General features: G+C 44.2%; 1 pseudogene; it reads right to left on the bottom strand.

The window, feature by feature from the left end:
* Nucleotides 1-20,991, bottom strand: part of LOC135505639 (mRNA-capping enzyme-like) — an 87,267-nt pseudogene that overhangs the window by 33,775 nt on the left and 32,501 nt on the right.

Raw genomic sequence — 20,991 nt, 5'->3', positions numbered from 1 at the left:
TTTAGTAGAAAAACTACAAACATTTTTTTTTACACATGACATCAGGGCTACCAAATTTTGAAGAATGCATAGAGTGAGATTTGCTATGTGAATTTCATTACCCCCTGGCACAACCTTTGATGGGGCATTGGGGTCCTCCCACAGGAAAATGTTTACTTTTAAAGCTAATTTCCTGTAATTATATGTATTTTGAAATGGCTTAGGCCTAGATAGGGTAAAAAAGAAGAAAGAAAATAAACAGGTCAGGTGTATTCAGGATGCTTAGAAAATTAAATGAACTCAGAATTTGACAACTTTATTACCTTAAGAGATTTGGGCGATGAAATTGAAAGTATGCTAATATTTTGGTGAACATATTTTTTTAAGGTGGTTTGACACTTTATTCAGACCAAAATGAAATGAAATAGTGAGGCAGGCAAATGGTAGAAACAGTGGGGAGGTTGGAAGCAGGGAGTGATCCCTGTTGTCAGGTGGAAACATGTATGTGACAGGTGTCAGGAGTGTTACCACTACACCAAGGCTCTGCACAGGACATGTTAATATTAATGGCTGGATGACAGAAAGCAACCAAATCATAGATCGCAGTCTCCTTGTCCATAGGCTGCTTTAAAAGGAAGGACAAACATTTCCCAAGTGCCGGGTGTTTGAAAATGTTCATTTCTCTAAATCACCCAACCTTCAAGACAAATAGAATGAATATCAATATTCAGGTAGTTTATGTCTACTAGTTGAAGATCCTTGACATCATCTTACTCTACATAGACTAAATATGTGTTTATGAGATGCGAGTCCCCCTATCATCTCTGCCTTGCATGTGCACAATACTAAAAAAACAAACTATATTTGATTCCTGGAGCATTTAATATCCAACGCTTATTTGTATGACTTATTCAACACTGCCCATGAATGGCAGCAAAAATACAAAGCCTCATATAATTAATTATCAAAGTAGGTATATCAGATTTCAAATATGTGATTACACTGGGAAAATGAGAACTGGTTCACTGATCAGACTAAATAAAGAAAATAGATCAAATATCCTGAAGACAAGATTACATAAGTCTGCCCCTACACCCTAGCCACATTATTAGTATATTTATTATCCCCCCTCTAGAATCAAATTCACACTTGTGGGTTTGGTATTTTTTGGCATTTTATTAGGATCCCCATCAGCTGTTGCAAATCAGCAGCTACTCTTCCTGGGGTCCACACAGAACATGAAACATAATCAGAATCCAGAACATCAATAGACAAGAACAGTTCAATGACAATACATACATTTTTTAAAAGGCACACGAAGCTTACATATCAATGCATACACACAAACTATGTAGGTCAAATAGGGGAGAGGCGTTGTGCCGTGAGGTGTTGTTTTATCTGTTTTTTGAAATCAGGTTTGCTGTTTATTTGAGCAATATGAGATGGAAGGAAGTTCCATGCAATAAGGGCTCTATATAATACTGTATGCTTTCTTAAATTTGTTCTGGATTTGGGGACTGTGAAAAGACCCTAGCGGCATGTCTGGTGGGATAAGTGTGTGTGTCAGAGCTGTGTGTAAGTTGACTATGCAAACAATTTGGGATTTTCAACACATTAATGTTTCTTATAAAAAGAAGTGATGCAGTCAGTCTCTCCTCAACTCTTAGTCAAGAAAAACTGGCAGCATAGTATTTACAGTATATCAGTCCTCTGATTACAATGAAGAGCAAAACGGGCCACTCTGTTCTGGGCCAGCTGCAGCTCAACTAGGTCTTTCCTTGCAGGACTGGACCACATGACTGGACAATAATCAAGATTAGACAAAACTAGAGCCTGCCGAACTTGCTTTTTGGAGTGTGGTGTCAAAAAAGCAGAGCATCTCTTTATTTCAAACAGACCTCTCCCCATCTTTACAACCATTGAATCTATATGTTTTGACCATGACAGTTTACAATCTAAGGTAACACCAAGTAATTGAGTCTCCTCAACTTGTTCAACAGCCACACCATTCATTACCAGATTCAGCTGATGTCTAGAACTTAAGGAATGGTTTGTACCAAATACAATACTCTTAGTTTTAGAGATGTTCAGGCCAAAACAGACTGCAACTCTTTGTTAAGGGTTTCAATGACTTCATTAGCTGTGGTTGCTGATGCGTATATGGTTAAATCATCAGCATCCATGGACACACATGCTTTGCTTTATGCCAGTGGCAGGTCATTGATAAAAATAGAAAATACTAGAGGGCCAAGAGAGCTGCCCTGCAGTACAGCACACTTTACATGTTTGACATTAGAGAAGCTTCCATTAAAGAAAACTATGGTGTAACGGTATTCTTCTGGGGAAAGAGAGGCGGACCAAAATGCAGCGTGGTTAGTTTTGCACATCTTTAATAAAGATGAATGTACAACAATCTACAAAACAAGAAACGTGGAAAAAACCAAAACAGTCCTATCTGGTGCCACAAACACAAAGACAGGAACAATCACCCACAAAACCCAACACAAAACAGGCTACCTAAATATGGTTCCCAATCAGAGACAATGAATAACACCTGCCTCTGATTGAGAACCATATCAGGCCAAACATAGAAATAGACAAACCAGACACACAACATAGAATGCCCACCCAGCTCACGTCCTGACGAATACTAAAACAAGGAAAACACACACGAACGATGGTCAGAACGTGACACTTGGCTTCATATTACATAGATAGCTCTGAATCCACAATATGGGAGAGGTTGAGAAGCCTTTTCAAGATTTCTTTTTTCAATAGGTTATGATAAATAATATCACAGGCTGCACTGAAATCTAACAGTACAGCTCCCACAATCTTATTATCAAATTATCATTTATCAATTATCATTATCAATTATCATTCAAACCGTTATCAGTCATTTGTGTCAGTGCAGGACATGTTGAGTGCCCTTCTCTATAGGCCTGAGGACAAAGACATTCCTCTAGGCTCAGATTAAAAATATGACAGATAGGAGTGGCTATAGAGTCAGCTACCATCCTCAGTAGCTTTCCATCTAAGTTTTCAATGCCAGTAGGTTTGTCATTATTGATCAATAACAACAACAAAAAATCCAACTCTCCCACACAAACTTTATAAAATTCAAACTTGCAATGCTTTTCTTTCATTATTCATTTTTTTATGCATGAATAAAATTGCTCATTGTTAGTTGTTGGCATTTCCTGTTTGCCCACTTTGCCAATTAAATAATAATTAAAATAATTTGCAACATCAAAGGGTTTTATGATGAATAAGCCATCTGATTCGATGAAAGATGGAGTTGAATTTGTCTTCCTGCCCATAATTTCATTTTAAGTAAGCCAGTCAGATGTGCAGCCAGACACATTTGTCATGTCTTGTTATGTCTGTTCCTGTCCTTTCTCTTCATTCTCTCTCTCTGCTGGTCTTTTTAGGTTACCTTCTCTGTCTCTCATTCCTCAGCTGTTCTACATCTGCCCTAACTAGCTCTTTCACTCTTCCCCACCTGTTCTCTCTTCCCCCTCTGATTAGGTCTCTATTTCTCTCTCTGTTCCTGCTACTTTCAGTGTCTGATTCTTGTTTGTGTTTTTTGATGCCAGAAGCAAGCTGTCGTCTCGTTTGCTTCCACCTTGTCCTGTCCTGTCGGAGTCTGCCTGGCAGGAGCATCCTGCACTATACTAACGTTCTTTTTGTTCCGCTGACAACGTTGGAAGAGGATTTATGCCATTCCTGTATTTTCATTAAAGAACTCTGTTTTCTGTTAAAACCACTTTTGGGTCTTCACTCAAGCTCATAACAGAAGAATCAGACCAAGAATGGACACAGCGGCTCCGGACCCTTTTCACTCCGCCGTCGAGATCCAGGGAGCGATGCTAGGCAGACACGAGGAGGAATTGTCTGCTGCTCAACATGCCGTTGAGACCCTGGCCGTCCAAGTCTCCGACCTCACAAGACGGGTTCACCAACTCCACCTCGATCCACCGCCCACTTCCAGGGTTTCCGAGTCTCCGGAGCCCAGGATCAACAACCCGCCGTGTTACTCTGGGGAGCCCACTGAGTGCCGCTCATTCCTCACTCAGTGTGATGTGGTGTTCTCTCTCCAGCCCAACACTTACTCCAGGAGCGCAGCCCGCATCGCCTACGTCATTTCTCTCCTTACCGGACGGGCGCGTGAGTGGGGCACGGCAGTCTGGGAGGCGAGGGCTGAGTGTATTAACCAGTATCAGGACTTTAAGGAGGAGATGATACGGGTTTTTGACCGTTCTGTTTTTGGCGAGGAGGCTTCCAGGGCCCTGTCTTCCCTATGTCAGGGGAATAGATCCATAACGGATTATTCTATTGAGTTTCGCACTCTCGCTGCCTCTAGTGACTGGAACGAGCCGGCTTTGCTCGCTCGTTTTCTGGAGGGTCTCCACGTCGAGGTTAAGGATGAGATCCTCTCCCGGGAGGTTCCTTCCAGTCTGGACTCCTTAATAGCTCTCGCTATTCGCATAGAGCGACGGTTTGATCTTCGTCGCCGAGCTCGTGGAAAGGAGCTCACGTTCTCCGTTGCTCCCCTCTCCACATCACTGCCACCTGCCGCATCACTGCCACCCTCCTCCGCCGGCTCGGATGCTGAGCCTATGCAGCTGGGGGTATTCGCATCTCGGCCAAGGAGAGGGAACGGAGAATCACCAATCGCCTCTGTCTCTACTGCGGCTCCGCTGGTCATTTTGTCACCTCATGTCCAGTAAAAGCCAGAGCTCATCAGTAAGAGGAGGGCTACTGGTGAGCGCAACTACTCAGGCCTCTCCTTCTGGATCACGCACTACCTTTCCGGTCCATCTCCGCTGGCCCGGTTCATCTGCTTCCTGCAGTGCCTTGATAGACTCTGGGGTGGAGGGCTGTTTTATGGACGAGACCTGGGCTCGGGAACATGACATTCCTCTCAGACAGTTAGGGGAGCCCAGGGCCTTGTTCGCTTTAGATGGTAGTTCTCTCCCCAAGATTCAGCGTGAGACGCTGCCTTTAACCCTCACTGTCTCTGGTAATCATAGCGAAACCATTTCTTTTTTAATTTTTCGTTCACCTTTTACACCTGTTGTTTTGGGTCATCCCTGGCTAGTGCGCCATAACCCTTCTATTAATTGGTCTAGTAACACTATCCTATCCTGGAATGTTTCTTGTCATGTAACCTGTTTAATGTCTGCTATCCCTCCTGTTTCCTCTGTCTCTTCTTCACAGGAGGAGCCTGGCGATTTGACAGGGGTGCCGGAGGAGTATCACGATCTGCGCACGGTGTTCAGTCGTTCCAAGGCCACTTCTCTCCCTCCACACCGGTCGTATGACTGTAGTATTGATCTCCTTCCGGGAACTACTCCCCCCGGGGTAGATTATACTCTCTGTCGGCTCCCGAACGTAAGGCTCTCGAGGATTATTTGTCGGTTTCGCTCGACGCCGGTACCATAGTCTCCTCCTCCTCCCCCGCCGGAGCGGGGTTTTTTTTGTTCAGAAGAAGGACGGGTCCCTGCGCCCATGCGTGGATTATCGAGGGCTGAATGACATAACAGTTAAGAATCGTTATCCGCTTCCTCTTATGTCTTCAGCCTTCGAGATCCTGCAGGGAGCCAGGTTTTTCACCAAATTGGACCTTCGTAACGCCTACCATCTCGTGCGCATCAGGGAGGGGGACGAGTGGAAGACGGCGTTTAACACTCCGTTAGGGCACTTTGAATACCGGGTTCTTCCTTTCGGCCTCGTTAACGCTCCAGCTGTCTTTCAGGCACTAGTTAACGACGTCCTGAGAGACATGCTGAACATTTTTGTTTTCGTTTACATGGACGATATCCTGATTTTTTTCACCGTCTCTCTCGATTCATGTTCAGCACGTGCGACGCGTCCTCCAGCGCCTTTTGGAGAACTGTCTTTATGTGAAGGCTGAGAAGTGCACTTTTCATGCCGCCTCTGTCCCTTTTCTCGGTTCCGTTATTTCCGCTGAGGGCATTAAGATGGATCCCGCTAAGGTCCAGGCTGTCATTGATTGGCCCGTTCCTAAGTCACGCGTCGAGCTGCAGCGCTTTCTGGGCTTCGCTAATTTCTACCGTCGTTTCATCCGTAATTTCGGTCAGGTGGCAGCTCCTCTCACAGCCCTTACTTCTGTTAAGACGTGCTTTAAGTGGTCCGTTTCCGCCCAGGGAGCTTTTGATCTTCTTAAGAATCGTTTTACATCCGCACCTATTCTTGTTACACCTGACATCTCTAGACAGTTTGTTGTTGAGGTTGACGCGTCAGAGGTGGGCGTGGGAGCCATTCTTTCTCAGCGCTCTCTCTCTGACGGCAAGGTCCATCCTTGCGCGTTTTTCTCTCATCGCTTATCGCCGTCAGAACGTAACTATGATGTTGGTAATCGCGAACTGCTCGCCATCCGCTTAGCCCTAGGCGAATGGCGACAGTGGTTGGAGGGGGCGACCGTTCCTTTTGTCGTTTGGACTGACCATAGGAACCTTGAGTACATCCGTTCAGCCAAACGACTTAATGCGCGTCAGGCTCGTTGGGCTCTGTTTTTCGCTCGTTTCGAGTTTGTTATTTCTTATCGTCCGGGCTCAAAAAACACCAAACCTGATGCTTTATCTCGTCTCTTCAGTTCTTCTGAGGTCTCCACCGACCCCGATGGGATTCTCCCTGAGGGGCGTGTTGTCGGGTTGACTGTCTGGGGAATTGAGAGGCAGGTAAAGCAAGCACTCGCTCACACTCCGTCGCCGCGAGCTTGTCCTAGGAACCTTCTGTTCGTTCCCGTTCCTACTCGTCCGGCCGTTCTTCAGTGGGCCCACTCTGCCAAGTTAGCCGGCCACCCCGGCGTTCGGGTACGCTCGCTTCCATTCGCCAGCGTTTCTGGTGGCCCACTCGGGAACGTGACGCGCGTCGATTTGTCGCCGCTTGTTCGGTCTGCGCGCAGACTAAATCTGGGAACTCTCCTCCTGCCGGCCGTCTCAGACCGCTTCCCATTCCCTCTCGACCGTGGTCTCACATCGCTTTAGATTTTATCACCGGACTGCCTTCATCAGCGGGGAAGACAGTTATTCTTACGGTTGTCGATAGATTCTCTAAGGCGGCTCATTTCATTCCTCTCGATAAGCTCCCTTCTGCTAAGGAGACGGCTCAGATCATTATCGAGAATGTTTTCCGAATTCATGGCCTTCCGTCTGACGTCGTTTCCGACAGAGGTCCGCAGTTCACGTCTCAATTTTGGAGGGAGTTTTGCCGTTTGATTGGGGCTTCCGTCAGTCTCTCGTCCGGCTTTCATCCCCAGTCTAACGGTCAAGCCGAACGGGCCAATCAGACTGTTGGTCGCATTTTACGCAGTCTTTCTTTTCGTAACCCTGCGTCTTGGTCAGAACAGCTCCCCTGGGCAGAGTACGCCCACAACTCGCTTCCCTCGTCTGCTACCGGTCTATCCCCTTTTCAGTGTAGCCTCGGGTACCAGCCTCCGCTGTTCTCATCTCAGCTCGCCGAGTCCTGCGTCCCCTCCGCTCAGGCTTTTGTCCAGCGTTGCGAGCGCACCTGGAAGGGGGTCAGGTCGGCACTTTGCCGTAATAGGGCGCAGACTGTGAGGGCCGCTAATAAGCGTAGGACCAAGAGTCCTAGATATTGTTGCGGTCAGAGAGTATGGCTCTCCACTCAGAACCTTCCCCTTAAGACAGCTTCTCGCAAGTTGGCCCCGCGGTTCATTGGTCCGTTCCGTATTTCCCAGGTCATTAATCCTGTCGCAGTGCGACTTCTTCTCCCGCGCTATCTTCGTCGCGTTCACCCGGTCTTCCATGTCTCCTGTGTTAAGCCCGTTCTTCGCGCCCCGCTCGTCCCTCCCCCCCCCCATCCTTGTCGAGGGCGCACCCATCTACAGGGTTCGTAAGATTTTGGACATGCGCCCTCGGGGCCGTGGTCATCAGTAGTGGATTGGGAGGGGTACGGTCCTGAGGAGAGGAGTTGGGTTCCCTCTCGGGACGTGCTGGACCGTTCGCTGATCGATGATTTCCTCCGTTGCCGCCAGGTTTCCTCCTCGAGTGCGCCAGGAGGCGCTCGGTGAGTGGGGGGGGGGTACTGTCATGTCTTATGTCTGTTCCTGTCCTTTCTCTTCATTCTCTCTCTCTGCTGGTCTTTTTAGGTTACCTTCTCTGTCTCTCATTCCTCAGCTGTTCTACATCTGCCCTAACTAGCTCTTTCACTCTTCCCCACCTGTTCTCTCTTCCCCCTCTGATTAGGTCTCTATTTCTCTCTCTGTTCCTGCTACTTTCAGTGTCTGATTCTTGTTTGTGTTTTTTGATGCCAGAAGCAAGCTGTCGTCTCGTTTGCTTCCACCTTGTCCTGTCCTGTCGGAGTCTGCCTGGCAGGAGCATCCTGCACTATACTAACGTTCTTTTTGTTCCGCTGACAACGTTGGAAGAGGATTTATGCCATTCCTGTATTTTCATTAAAGAACTCTGTTTTCTGTTAAAACCGCTTTTGGGTCTTCACTCAAGCTCATAACAACATTAGCCACTCCTTTTGCCCCATCTCTTTCAACCACAGAGTTTTTCAATTCCTCATCAATCCATGGAGCCTTAACAGTTCCAAACAGTCACCTTACTTAACAGGTACATGTTTATCAATAATTGGAAGAAGCAACTTCATAAATTCATCAAGTGCAACATCTGGATGCTTCTCATTAATCACATCAGACAAACAAATATTTGTAACATCATCCACATAAGAGTCACAGCAAAATATTTTGTATGATCTCTTATACACCGTTTTAGGCCCAGCTGTTGAAACTTTGGCTTTCCAACTTCAGGGATACCTTCTTGAGCACAAACTTATTTTTGAACTACAATCTGGCTTCAGAACAGCCCATTCCACTGATACTTGCCTTTTCCACCTTTTTGACCACATTAAGCAGGAAAGTGAGAAGGGGAACTATACAGGTATGGTCATGGTAGACTTGCAGAAAGCTTTTGAAACTGTAGACCATGATATTCTCCTAATGAAACATGCATGGGTCTAAATTATGTAGAAGTGTATTGGTTTAGGTCTTATCTGACCAACAGAACACAAGTATATAATGTTGGTGATGTTCTGTCAGAGGCAAAATAAATATCCTGTGGAGTACCGCAGGGATCAATTTTAGGGCCTCTCTTATTTCTTATATATATGTTAATGATATGCCAGATACAGTAAAGTGCAAACTTTTGCTTTAAGCTGATTCAGCCATACTGGTATCTGGGAAGGATACAGTTTACATAGAGGAGACCCTGAGTAAGGAATTGCATTTTGTTAGATTAGTTGTCTGACAACAAATTGTCACTACTTTTGGGAAAAACTGAATCGATTTTGGATTTTTAAAAATGTAGATTGCTTAGCGCTGACAAGATAAAAGTAAACTATGCAGGCAAGGAGATTGAATCTAAAACAAGTATCTTATCTTGGTGTGAACCTAGATCAATCCCTTTCTGGAGGCCTGATTGCTGCAAAAACTATTACTAAAATGGCAAACAAATTGAAATATTTATACCGTAACACTAGATAGTTTACCATTAAAAGTTAAGAAACTGCTTGTCTCAACCTTGATTAAGTGTCATTTTGATTATGCCTGCTTTGCTTGGTATAGTGGGCTATCAAAAAAGCTGAAAAAGAGAATGCAGGTCATGCAAAATAATGTTATCGGGTATATGCTGAATGTCCCCCCTAGGACCCACATAGGGGTACAGGAGTTCTGGGAGGTGGGCTTGTTGCCTTTGGAGTCCAGAGTGGACCAACTGTTGCCCAAAGTAAATAAAAATACAAAATCCTGGATATAGCCACCATATTGTGATCACTGCATCCAATGGGTATGGATACAGGTTTAGAACAACATTCTACAGTATTAGTACAAATGTGATCGATATATGTGGATGATCTTGTTCCTGTAGTGTTTTTAAACAACCCGGTAGGTTGATTAATAACCTGAACCAGACTACAGGCACTGGTTAAATTAAGAAGCTTCCTCTTGAGCAGACAGCTTGATGAAAACCAGCCAATATTCAGGTCCCCAAGAAAGTAGACCTCTCTGTTTACATCACATACACTTGAAAAAGTAAAGGAGAGCCGCACACTCAAAGAACTCAGATGCAATACTTTAATAACCTAATATCCAACACTTCGACAGACAAGCTGTCTCCATCAGGATATAATAAGCCAGCACCTCGCCTAAACAGGTGTTCGTTTCTTTCGCCTCCAAATACATCACATACACTATCAAACATTTCACACGTATTATTTAGATACTGATTGTTGGCACTTGATGGCCTATAGCAACACCCCAAAAGAACAACAATGAGCCTGTCATAAGGAGGGTGGATAATGAGCCTGTCATAGCAAATGTAAGCAATGTCTCTACGCGCTCTGGCAGCTTTCATGGCTGGGATCAGTACTTTCCTCTTCTGGTGCACAGCTTCAGGATAGTCCTCGTTGAGGAAGATATACGTGGTGGGTTTCCCAGTCCTGTGGGCGCACTCCATCTCAACCTTCATGTGGTCCATCTTCAATTTCTCAGAGATCATTTCCCTCACTTTGTCCTCAGACTCCGTTCAGGTCTCATGTGGACATCCACAACCACGTTGTTTGACATCCACAACCACCGCCTTGATTGTCCCTCGAGTCTGATTTATCTGTCATTGTTATCATGGATTCACACACAGAGCTGATGTCCTCTCTCAATGACTTACAGATTGCTGTCATCTTGCTGTTCTCCTATTTCAACTTATCAAGCTGATCCTGGGAGAACTGCAAAGTGTTCTTCAGGTCCTGGACCTCTCTGGTTAGGTCGTCCATTCTTTTATTAGTAGAATCCACAAGTATCTGGACAAAACACTTCAAGCTATTTTCTTGTTGTAACAACTGCTTGTAGGTCTCTTTTTGTTTGCTTAAAAGATCCTTCATGTTTGATAGAGAGACACCAGTGTCAACGGTACTCCCACCGGCTTTGGTCTTTGTCATGGTAGCTAGCAACGTAGGTTACGCTGTTACTCCTCGCAGCCACTAAGCCACAAACCCGGGACAATCCGCCGTCCCAGCCACAATGGCTAACCGCGTCGCGGGCAGCATTCAGGTCACCACCGCAAGTTTTTTTTTTACCCTTTCTCTCCAATTTTGTGGTATCTAATTAGTAGTTACAGTCTTGTCTCATTGCTGCAACTCCCATACGGACTCGGGAGAGGCGAAGGTCGAGAGACGTGCGTCCCACGAAACACAACCCAACCAAGTCGCACTGCTTCTTGACACAATGTCCACTTAACCCGGAAGCCAGCCGCACCAATGTGTCGGAGGAAACACCATACACCTGGCGACCGTGTCAGTGTGCACTGTGCCAGGCCTGCCACGGGAGTCGCTAGCACGCGAAGGGACAAGGACATCCCTGCCGGCCAATCAGGACGACGCTGGGCCAATTGTGTGCCGCCCCATGCGTCTCCCGGTCGCAGCCGACGTCAAATAGCTCCTCAGACCTATCCGTGGTCGGCAGGATCATTGGAAAGAGAGAAGCATTCCCAGCAACTGATGCCAACTGCGTTGCTGGATCCAAAATCGGTTTGACAAAATGATTTTCATAGTTATTACACATCAGGTCACCCTACCAAACTTCCCTCCTAAACATTTTATAGGTCTGTCTGTTACACACTGTATTTGGGGAGTTTCACCCATTCTTCCCTGCAGATCCTCACAAGCTCCGTAAGGTTGGATGTGGAGCTTCCCTGCACAGCTATTTTCAGGTCTCTCCAGAGATGTTCGATCAGGTTCAAGTCTGGGCTCTGGCCGTGCCACTCAAATACATTCAGAGACTTGTCCCGATGCCACTCCTGCGTTGTCTTGGCTGTGTGCTTAGGGTTGTTGTCCTGTTGGAAGGTGAACCTTCGCCCCAGTCTGAGGTCCCAAACACTCTGGAGCAGGTTTTCATCAAGGAATCTCTCTGTACTTTGCTCTGTTCATCTTTTCAATCGATCCTGACTAGTCCATGCTGCTGAAAAACATCCCCACAGCATGATGCTGCCACTACCATGCTTCACCGTAGGGATGGTGCCAGGTTTCCACCAGACGTGACAATTGGCATTCAGTCCAAAGAGTTCAATATTGGTTTCATCAAACCAGAGAATCTTGTTTCCCATGGTCTTTAGGTGCCTTTTGACAAACTCCAAGCAGGAGTTTGCCTTTTAATGTCATGTGCCTTTTACTGAGGAGTGGCTTCCATCTGGCCACTCTACCACAAAGGCTTGAAAAAGTGCTGCAGAGATGGTTGTCCTTCTGGAAGGTTTTCCCATCTGCACAGAGGAACTCTGGAGCTCTGTCACAGTGACCATCGGGTCCTTGGTCACCTCCATGAACAAGGCCCTTCTCCCCTAATTGCTCAGTTTGGGTGGGCGACCAGCTCAAGGAAGAGTCTTGGTGGTTCCAAAAGTCTTCCATTTTAGAATGATGGAGTCCACTGTGTCCTTGGGGACCTTCAATGCTGCAGAAATGTTTTGGTACCCTTCCCCAGATCTGTGCCAACACAATCCTGTCTCGAAGCTCTACGGACAATTCCTTTGACCTCGTGGCTTGGTTTTTGCTCTGACATGCACTGTCAACTGTGAGACCTTATATAGACAGGTGTGTGCCTTTCCAAATCATGTCCTATCAATTCAATTTACCACAGGTGGACTCCAATCAACTTGTAAAAACATCTCAAAGATGGTCAATGGAAACAGCCTGCAGCAATTTCGAGTCTCATAGCAAAGGGTCTGAATACTTACGTAATTCATGTATTTCTGTTTTTCTTTTTAAATCTAAAAACCTGTTTTCGTTTTGTCATTATGGGGTATTGTGTGTGGGTTGATGAGGAAAAAAATGTATTTAATCCATTTTAGAATAAGGCTGTAATGTAACAAAATGTGGAAAAAGGTGTCTGAATACTTCCTGAATGCACTGTAGCAGTAATGAATCATCGGTCTAATGAATGAAAGGTTGGTGGTTCAAATCCCAGAGCAGATTTGGTGAAAATTCTGTCAATGTGCCCTTGAGCAAGGCACTTAACCCTAATTGCTCTTGTTAAGTGGCTCTGGATAAGAGTGTCTGCTAAATGTATTTTATTTAACTTGGCAAGTCAGTTAAGAACAAATTCTTATTTTCAATGATGGTCTAGGAACAGTGGGTTAACTGCCTGTTCAGGGGCAGAATGACAGAGTTGTACCTTGTCAGCTCAGGGATTTGAACTTGCAACCTTCTGGTTACTAGTCCAATGCTCTAACCACTAGGCTACCCTGCCACCCCAAATAACTAACATGTAATGTAAATTGACACAATATTATGGCCATAGTTGAGCCAATTAACCCTGATATGTTTCTAATTACATTTTAAAACAGTTGTAATAGATGTAATTGTAAAATAATTTTCATATGGGTTTTCATAAGCAACATTTAAGACATTATTCTGTTATTTAATATGGTGTTTTATTTTTGAAAGAAATTGTTGTTTCAACATCAACATATTGTTCAATGTTCAAAAAAATGAAGCCCAGTAGTTATTCTGTGACTTTAGCTAATACACTTTTTATTTTTGACGTGATATTGTTTCGGTTTGCAAAACTCTGGGAACTTTTGGAAAACTCCGGAATTCCTGATTATTCCCACCCGATTCTGGGAATCCTCCAACCGGGAAAACAAGGTCATTTATTGAAAGTTCCTGGAATTTTGAAACACGAATCGTCTTACTTTATCAGTTTCAAGCACTAATCACAGTAATTGATAATGCATCAATCAAGTTGCAAACATCAATGCCCAGTTGCACACAATTTGACAGTTTATGCTTAGGTCAAAGACCAAAACAACAAATCATTAGGTACATGGAGGGAGCAGAGAAGTTTACCCAGAGCCATGTATAGAATGTATTAATATATGACTCTAGGTTTGCCTAACTACTTGATTAACAATGACTGTACGACAGATGTTCAGAGAAAGAATTTACAGTACCATATTGGCGGAGGCAACGCCAAGAGAGGAGGCAGAGACAGGCTTCCGTAGAAACTCAATTACTCTGAGCTCTAATATTACAATCGTCTAGCTGATCTGAATGAAAATGGTCTTAAAAAAACAAGAGCAGTCAAGAGCAGTACAATCTGAGGCTAATGGAAAAGCTCAGGGCCAGAGAGTTTAGTTTAAGATTATGGTCATTGCAGAATTTGCTTGGCAGCGTTGAAAATCTTTAGTACCTATGTTCACCCAGGAACGAATAGGACTAAAGCTTCGAACACACCGACAGCGTTATTGCACTAATTAGTATGCAGCATCATCTAGAAAGTTCAACATTTATATTCTGCTACCATTTCTGCCAAGCCGTCTACGCATACAGTTTGACGCATACGTTCGATAAATCCAACTTATACACCACACAGAATGCACTGCAAAGGCAAAAGCACTGCTGCAAGGCAAAAGCAGAGTTTCATTGGAAATGAATGTGTACCAAAATGCAATGACGCTGTCGGTGTGTTCGAAGAGTTTGTAAGAAAGAATTTGCAAAGCACATTCATGACTTAAAGTACTAATATGAACAAGGCGTTAGAGCATAAGAATATAACCAAAATAAAGGAGTTGTGTTCTGTTCCACTGCGGCAGTGCGGTGGGGAAGCAGCACAAATATTCTCAGGCTTTGCGTGTTGATAGAGAGCCACACAATGAGAAGCACCAAGTCAAGGTTGAATCGAACACTGTGAGGATGAATCTAAGTACATTAGTGACACTGGCTGACAACAAAGCCCGAGCCTGCACAATGCTGCTAAGTCTCAAGGCAGAAAACTGTGATAACATTTGTAGACCAATTTGTGACCAACCAAAGGTTATCGGAGTATATTAAACAAAACATTTTACTTTTAGTTTGTGCGACTTTCTGAGAAATTGGTTATGACTAAGTCTTCTTTATTTCGTCAAGCCTATTTTGTCCTGTGTTATTGAACCAGAACCAACTGGGTGCCAGTCATACATAATACAACATGACTCATTTCTGTTTTCTGGACCGCACCAATACAACTCAGCTAGGCTTAACATTAAAAAGGACAATTTCTAATTACGTTTCACTGTGTGGCCGAATATAAAAGAGTGGAACTGGAGCAGCCTGTGGCTACGAGCAGACTTGCGGTATTATTATTAGTAAATTCTGGCCCTGATGCGAGGAGGTAGCAGCTAGAAGGGGCCCTACAGGCAGTCTGGGCCCCTTTGGTAAAAAGCCTAGATGAGAGAATCTATATCAGGCAGTGTGGAAGTAAGGCCTGGAAAATCCAACTACTTAAGCCATAGTCTTTTCTCTCTGCTTCCGCACGGCAAGCGGTACCAGTGCATCAAGTCTGATACCAACAGGCTCTTGAACAGCTTCTATCTCCAAGCAATAAGACTGATAAATAGCGAACCTTCTATCTTTATTGAACTTTTATTTGCAAACTATTTTTGTCTCTATGCACACTCACAGGGCCCTACACACTCACTCACATATAATATGCACATACATTTACACTGACTCTACACACCCACACACCCACTCACATACAAGCTGCTGCTACTCTGTTTATCTTTTATCCTGTTGCCTATTCACCTTACCCCTGTACATATCTGCCTCAATCACTCCAGAATCCCTGCACATTGTAAATATGGTATTGGATCTGACTTTTTAAATATTTCCTGTGTATATTATGCTTGCCTACTTTGTGTATTTCATATTCTTATTTATATTTCAGTTTTTTCTAGTATTACATTGTTATTGATTACTGCATTGTTGGGTTTTGAGTTTGGAAGAAAGGCATTTCACTGCACTTGTGCATGTGACATCGAAACTTGAAACTCGATAAAGCAGACAAGTTTGGTAGACTGCCAGTCATGTTTAAACAAACTGGCTGTTGAGCCTTGTGAGGCTTGTAGGCACCCTAGAGCAAAATAGCCTACATGTAAGTGCTTGTAAGATACACACATTTCCATAGAGGGTTCATATTATGACTGCCAGCCAGCCAGTCAGATTCGCTTGCATTCAATAGCTACCACTGTATTAAACAAACATCAATTTACAATACCAGTCAAAAGTTTGGATACACCTCATTCAAGGTTTTTCTTTATTTTTTAAAAACTATTTAAAAAATAATAATGAAGACATCAACAGTATGAAATAACACATATGGAATCATGTTGTAACCAAAAAAGTGTTAACAAGAAATTTGTGGAATGGTTGAAAAACAAGATTTAATGACTCCAACCTAAGTGTACGTAAACTTCCAACTTCAACTGTATATCCATCCTGCCCTGCCTTTCCAAAGTCTTCGAAAGCCAAGTTAACAAACAGATCAATGACCATTTCGAATCCCACTGTACCTTCTCTGCTGTGCAATCCGGTTTCCGATCTGGTCACGGGTGCACCTCAGCCACCCTCAAGGTACTAAACAATATCATAACCGCTGTCGATAAAAGACAGTACTGTGCAGCCGTCTTCATCGACCTGGCCAAGGCTTTTGACTCCGTCAAACACCATATTCTTATCGGCAGACTCAACAGTCTTGGTTTCTCAAATGACTGCCTCGCCTGGTTCACCAATTACTTCTCAGACCGAGTTCAGTGTGTCAAATCGGAGGGCCTGTTGTCCGGGCCTCTGGCAGTCTCTATGGGGATTTCACAGGGTTTAATTCTCGGGCCAACTCTTTGTTCTGTATATATCAACGATGTTGCTCTTGCTGCAGGGGGTGATTCCCTGCTCCACCTCTACGCAGACGATATACATCTGTATACTGCATTCTGTATACATCTGGCCCTGATTTGGACACTGTGTTAACAAACCTCCAAACGAGCTTCAATGCCATACAACACTACTTCCATGGCCTCCAACTGCTCTTAAACGCTAGTAAAACTAAATGCATGCTTTTCAACCGTTCAACCGCCTGAAGGTACCACGTTCATATGTACAAACAATAGTACGCAAGTATAAACACCATGGGACCACGGAGCCGTCATACCGCTCAAGAAGGAGACGCGTTCTGTCTCCTAGAGATGAATGTATTTTGGTGCAAAATTGTGCAACTCAATCCCAGAACAACAGCAAAGGACCTTGTGAAGATGTTGTAGGAAACAGGTACAAAAGTATCTATATCCACAGTAAAACAAGTCCTATATCGACATAACCTGAAAGGCCACTCAGCAAGGAAAAAGCCACTGCTCCAAACTGCCATAAAAAAGCCAGACTACGGTTTGCAACTGCACATGATGACAAAGCTCATACTTTTTGGAGAAATGTCCTCTGGGCTGATGAAACAAAAAATAGAACTGTTTGGCCATAATTGTAACATTCTGAGTGTAGTGGGTGGGAAGTCAGGCGCAGGAAGCAGAGAGTTCAGGGGAGTGCTACTTTAATGCACAAGAACTGGCGAACATAAGCCAACTCCACGAAAACACAGGGCGTATAAACAAACAAACGCCCCAAACAGGGGGACTTAAACTGTCCAGAAAAACCCACGAAATGGGAAAACACGAAACCCACAGACGTGCACACAAGTTACACAAAACAGAAGGTCACAATAATTAATCCCGCACAAGGAACCAGGCAGGCCGGCTGACTAATAAAGCCTCACTAATATTATACCCAACTCAAAACAGGTGCACTCAATAAACACATAAGGAGGGGGATGAAATAATCAGTGGCAGCTAGTAGGCCGGCGACGACGACTGCCGAGCACCATCCGAACGGGAAGGGGAGCCACCTTCAGTCGGAGTCGTGACAATAATGACCATCGTTATGTTTGTAGGAAAAAGGGGGATGCTTGCAAGCCGAAGAACACCATCCCAACCGTGAAGCACAGGGGTGGCATTATCATGTTGTGGGGGTGCTTTGTTGCAGGAGGGTCTGGTGCACTTCACAAAATAGATGGCATCATGAGGAACGGAAATTATGTGGATATATTGAAGCAACATCTCAAGACATCAGTCAGGAAGTTTAAAGCTTGGTCGCAAATGGGTCTTACAAATGGACAATGACCCCAAGCATACTTCCAAAGTTGTGGCAAAATGGCTTAAGGACAACAAAGTCAAGGTATTTGAGTGGCCATCACAAAGCCCTGACCTCAATCCTATAGATAATTTATGGGCAGAACTGAAAAAGCATGTATGAGCAAGGAGGCCTACAAACCTGACTCAGTTACACCAGCTCTGTCAGGAGGAATGGGCCAAAATTCACCAACTCATTGTGGGAAGCTTGTGGAAGGCTACCCAAAACATTTCACCCAAGTGAAACAATTTAAAGACAATGCTACCAAATACTAATTGAGTGTATGTAAACTTCTGACCCACTGGTTCTGACCCACTGGGAATGTGATGAAATAAATTAAAGCTGAAAGAAATCATTCTCTCTACTATTATTTTGACATTTCACATTCTTAAAATAAAGTGGTGATCCTAACTGACCTAAAACGGGGAATTGTTACTAGGATTAAATGTCAGTAATTGTGAAAACTGAGTTTAAATGTAGTTGGCTAAGGTGTATGTAAACTTCCGACTTCAAATGTAGGTTTTAAATAGTTTGGGTCTGGAGTGTCTCCCCCTTTGAAGAAGGGGATGACCGCGGCAGCTTTCCAATCTTTAGGAATGTTGAACAGTACGAAAAAGAGGTTGAACAGACTAGTAATAGGGGTTGCAACAATGGCGGTGGATAATTTTAGAAAGAGAGGGTCCAAATTGTCTAGCCCAGCTGATTTGTACGGGTCCAGGATTTGAAGCTCTTTCAGAACATCTGCTATCTGGATTTGGGTGAAGGAGGAGCTGGGGAGGCTTGGGCAAGTAGCTGCAGGGATGCGGAGCTGTTGGCCGGGGTTGGGGTAGCCAGGAGGAAAGCCAGCCATAGAGAAATGATAATTGAAATTCTCGATTATCGTGGATTTATCGCTGAGGAACCATGAGCTGTACAACAAAGGAAGACCACAGAGTCATTTTTGCCCATCTTTCTCATCCATGGTTTTACAATATCTTCAATGGTTTTCAAAAAATTACCCAGGAGGGATGTTTCTACCTGAGCCATAAGTGCTGTAACATGAATGGTAAATGGGTTAACGTGCAGGAAATGGCATTGCTCCTCCATAATTACAGTCCTGCATTAGCCACAAAGCAGGGTCAGGTATCATATGCACTAAGAGAGAGGAGACTAAGCTGAAACACAAGCAGCAACGCACAAGGTAGAAACAATAATCACATTCATACAGCACTATCATCACCACTTATAGCATCATACCAGCTGAGTGACTGGAGTTCAGTGACACTTCTAACAAAAGTCATCATTTGCTAATCGTGGAGAACGAAGACACTCTCCGTGTCGTCAGAATCTGTCATTTCACTTAGAGGATTTGGCTGTGTCACTAGTACTAGAGCCTGTAGCTAAGAGACAGGGGTGCTTCAGCAATCTGAAGTTGTGGGGGGGGGGGGGGGGGTAGAGGAGAGATTCGGAACCTGTCAACAAGCTGCCTCAGCCAACACTCAGGAACTGTGAGGTATCATCTGCCCGCTGATTACATAGAAACAACGCTTCATCACAATGGAGCTCAACACACAACAGACTTGCAGAAGCCAGATTTAATTATTGTGACGGCATGCAATTGATTTGGGAATTCATTCTTTAATGTCAAACACTGCATGCACAGACTGAGTCAGGGGGAAATAATGAAATGAGCCCCCAAACAGAATGGCTGCTTGGTGGATAAGTGGAGAAGATCTACCAGCTGCCACAGGTGGAACATTTGATAAAGTAGTGGTAATGGTTCCTTCAGCTGGCAGTAGATAACCTCCTGAGACAGTACTTGACAGTGACTATTGCCACTAGGGCTGTCCCTGACTAAATAAAATACTGGTTGACCGAAATTGATTGGTCAAAATGTTTTTGTGTATTTTTCCATGTATAGACACACCCCATGTGTTATAATAAAATCAACGATATGCATTGAGCTTGTCAGATGCTTTAAGCTTACGCTTTGATGAAATACGACAAATGCCTCAAGAGGGCGCCAGAGATCTAGATAACCAGAAGAGAAACCGTAACCTGACCCAACTATTCTCCCCCCGCTCCTGCTGGCTTTCACAGATTCTGCCACTACTCTCCTGAAGTTGCCAACCTTTCTCACGTGAAATGCCAATTTATCTTACCATTTATACAGATCTGCGTGCCAGTTATGGTTTCATATGCCATATGACTTAAATGTAAATGTAATATGCAAATGTTCATTAAACAGTTTAATTTCATTTATAATAACATCTTCATATCGCAAAATCAATGTCATGTGGTTAATCTGAATTCTATTAAAAGCTAAGTGAAAATTATCAATTTAAAAACGCCAATGCCATTACCAACTATGTAAAAATAGCCAAAAAATATCATTTAAATAACATTGGCTAGACATGGCCTGTCTGTAATGAACTTGAAACATTTTATCAACTTTTTAACTTGGGTCCAGCCCAAAGCTTTCATGAGCAAACTTTCAACATTGTATAAAATATTCTGTGCCGTCAGCGTTTCCAGCACTAGTGAGTTCGGGACAGACACCCCTGTAGGTTATTTGTGATAGGGATAAAAAGCAGTGCTTGACTTGGGCAGGAGCACACTGGAGCGGAGTATCGGCACCTCGAGTTTTCTTAAGGTGCCGGTACCCCAGAGTGGAGCCCTGGCTTTCATGGTAACGTCAACAGTGAAGAGGCAACTCCGGGATGCTGGCCTTCTAGGCAGAGTTGCAAAGAAAAAGCCATATCTCAGACTGACCAATAAAAAGAAAAGATTAAGATGGACAAAAGAACAAAGACACTGGACAGAGGAACTCTGCCTAGAATGCCAGCATCCCGGAGTCGCCTCTTCACTGTTGACATTGAGACTGGTGTTTTGCGGGTACTATTTAATGAAGCTGCCAGTTGATGACTTGTGAGGTGTATGTTTCTCAAGCTGGACACTCTAATGTACTTGTCCTCTTGCTCAGTTGTGCACCGGGGCCTCCCAATCCTC

Source organism: Oncorhynchus masou, chromosome 19 (genome assembly GCF_036934945.1).
Source record: "Oncorhynchus masou masou isolate Uvic2021 chromosome 19, UVic_Omas_1.1, whole genome shotgun sequence".
Taxonomy (NCBI): Eukaryota; Metazoa; Chordata; class Actinopteri; order Salmoniformes; family Salmonidae; genus Oncorhynchus; species Oncorhynchus masou.
This window is presented reverse-complemented; position numbering and strand designations above follow the sequence as displayed.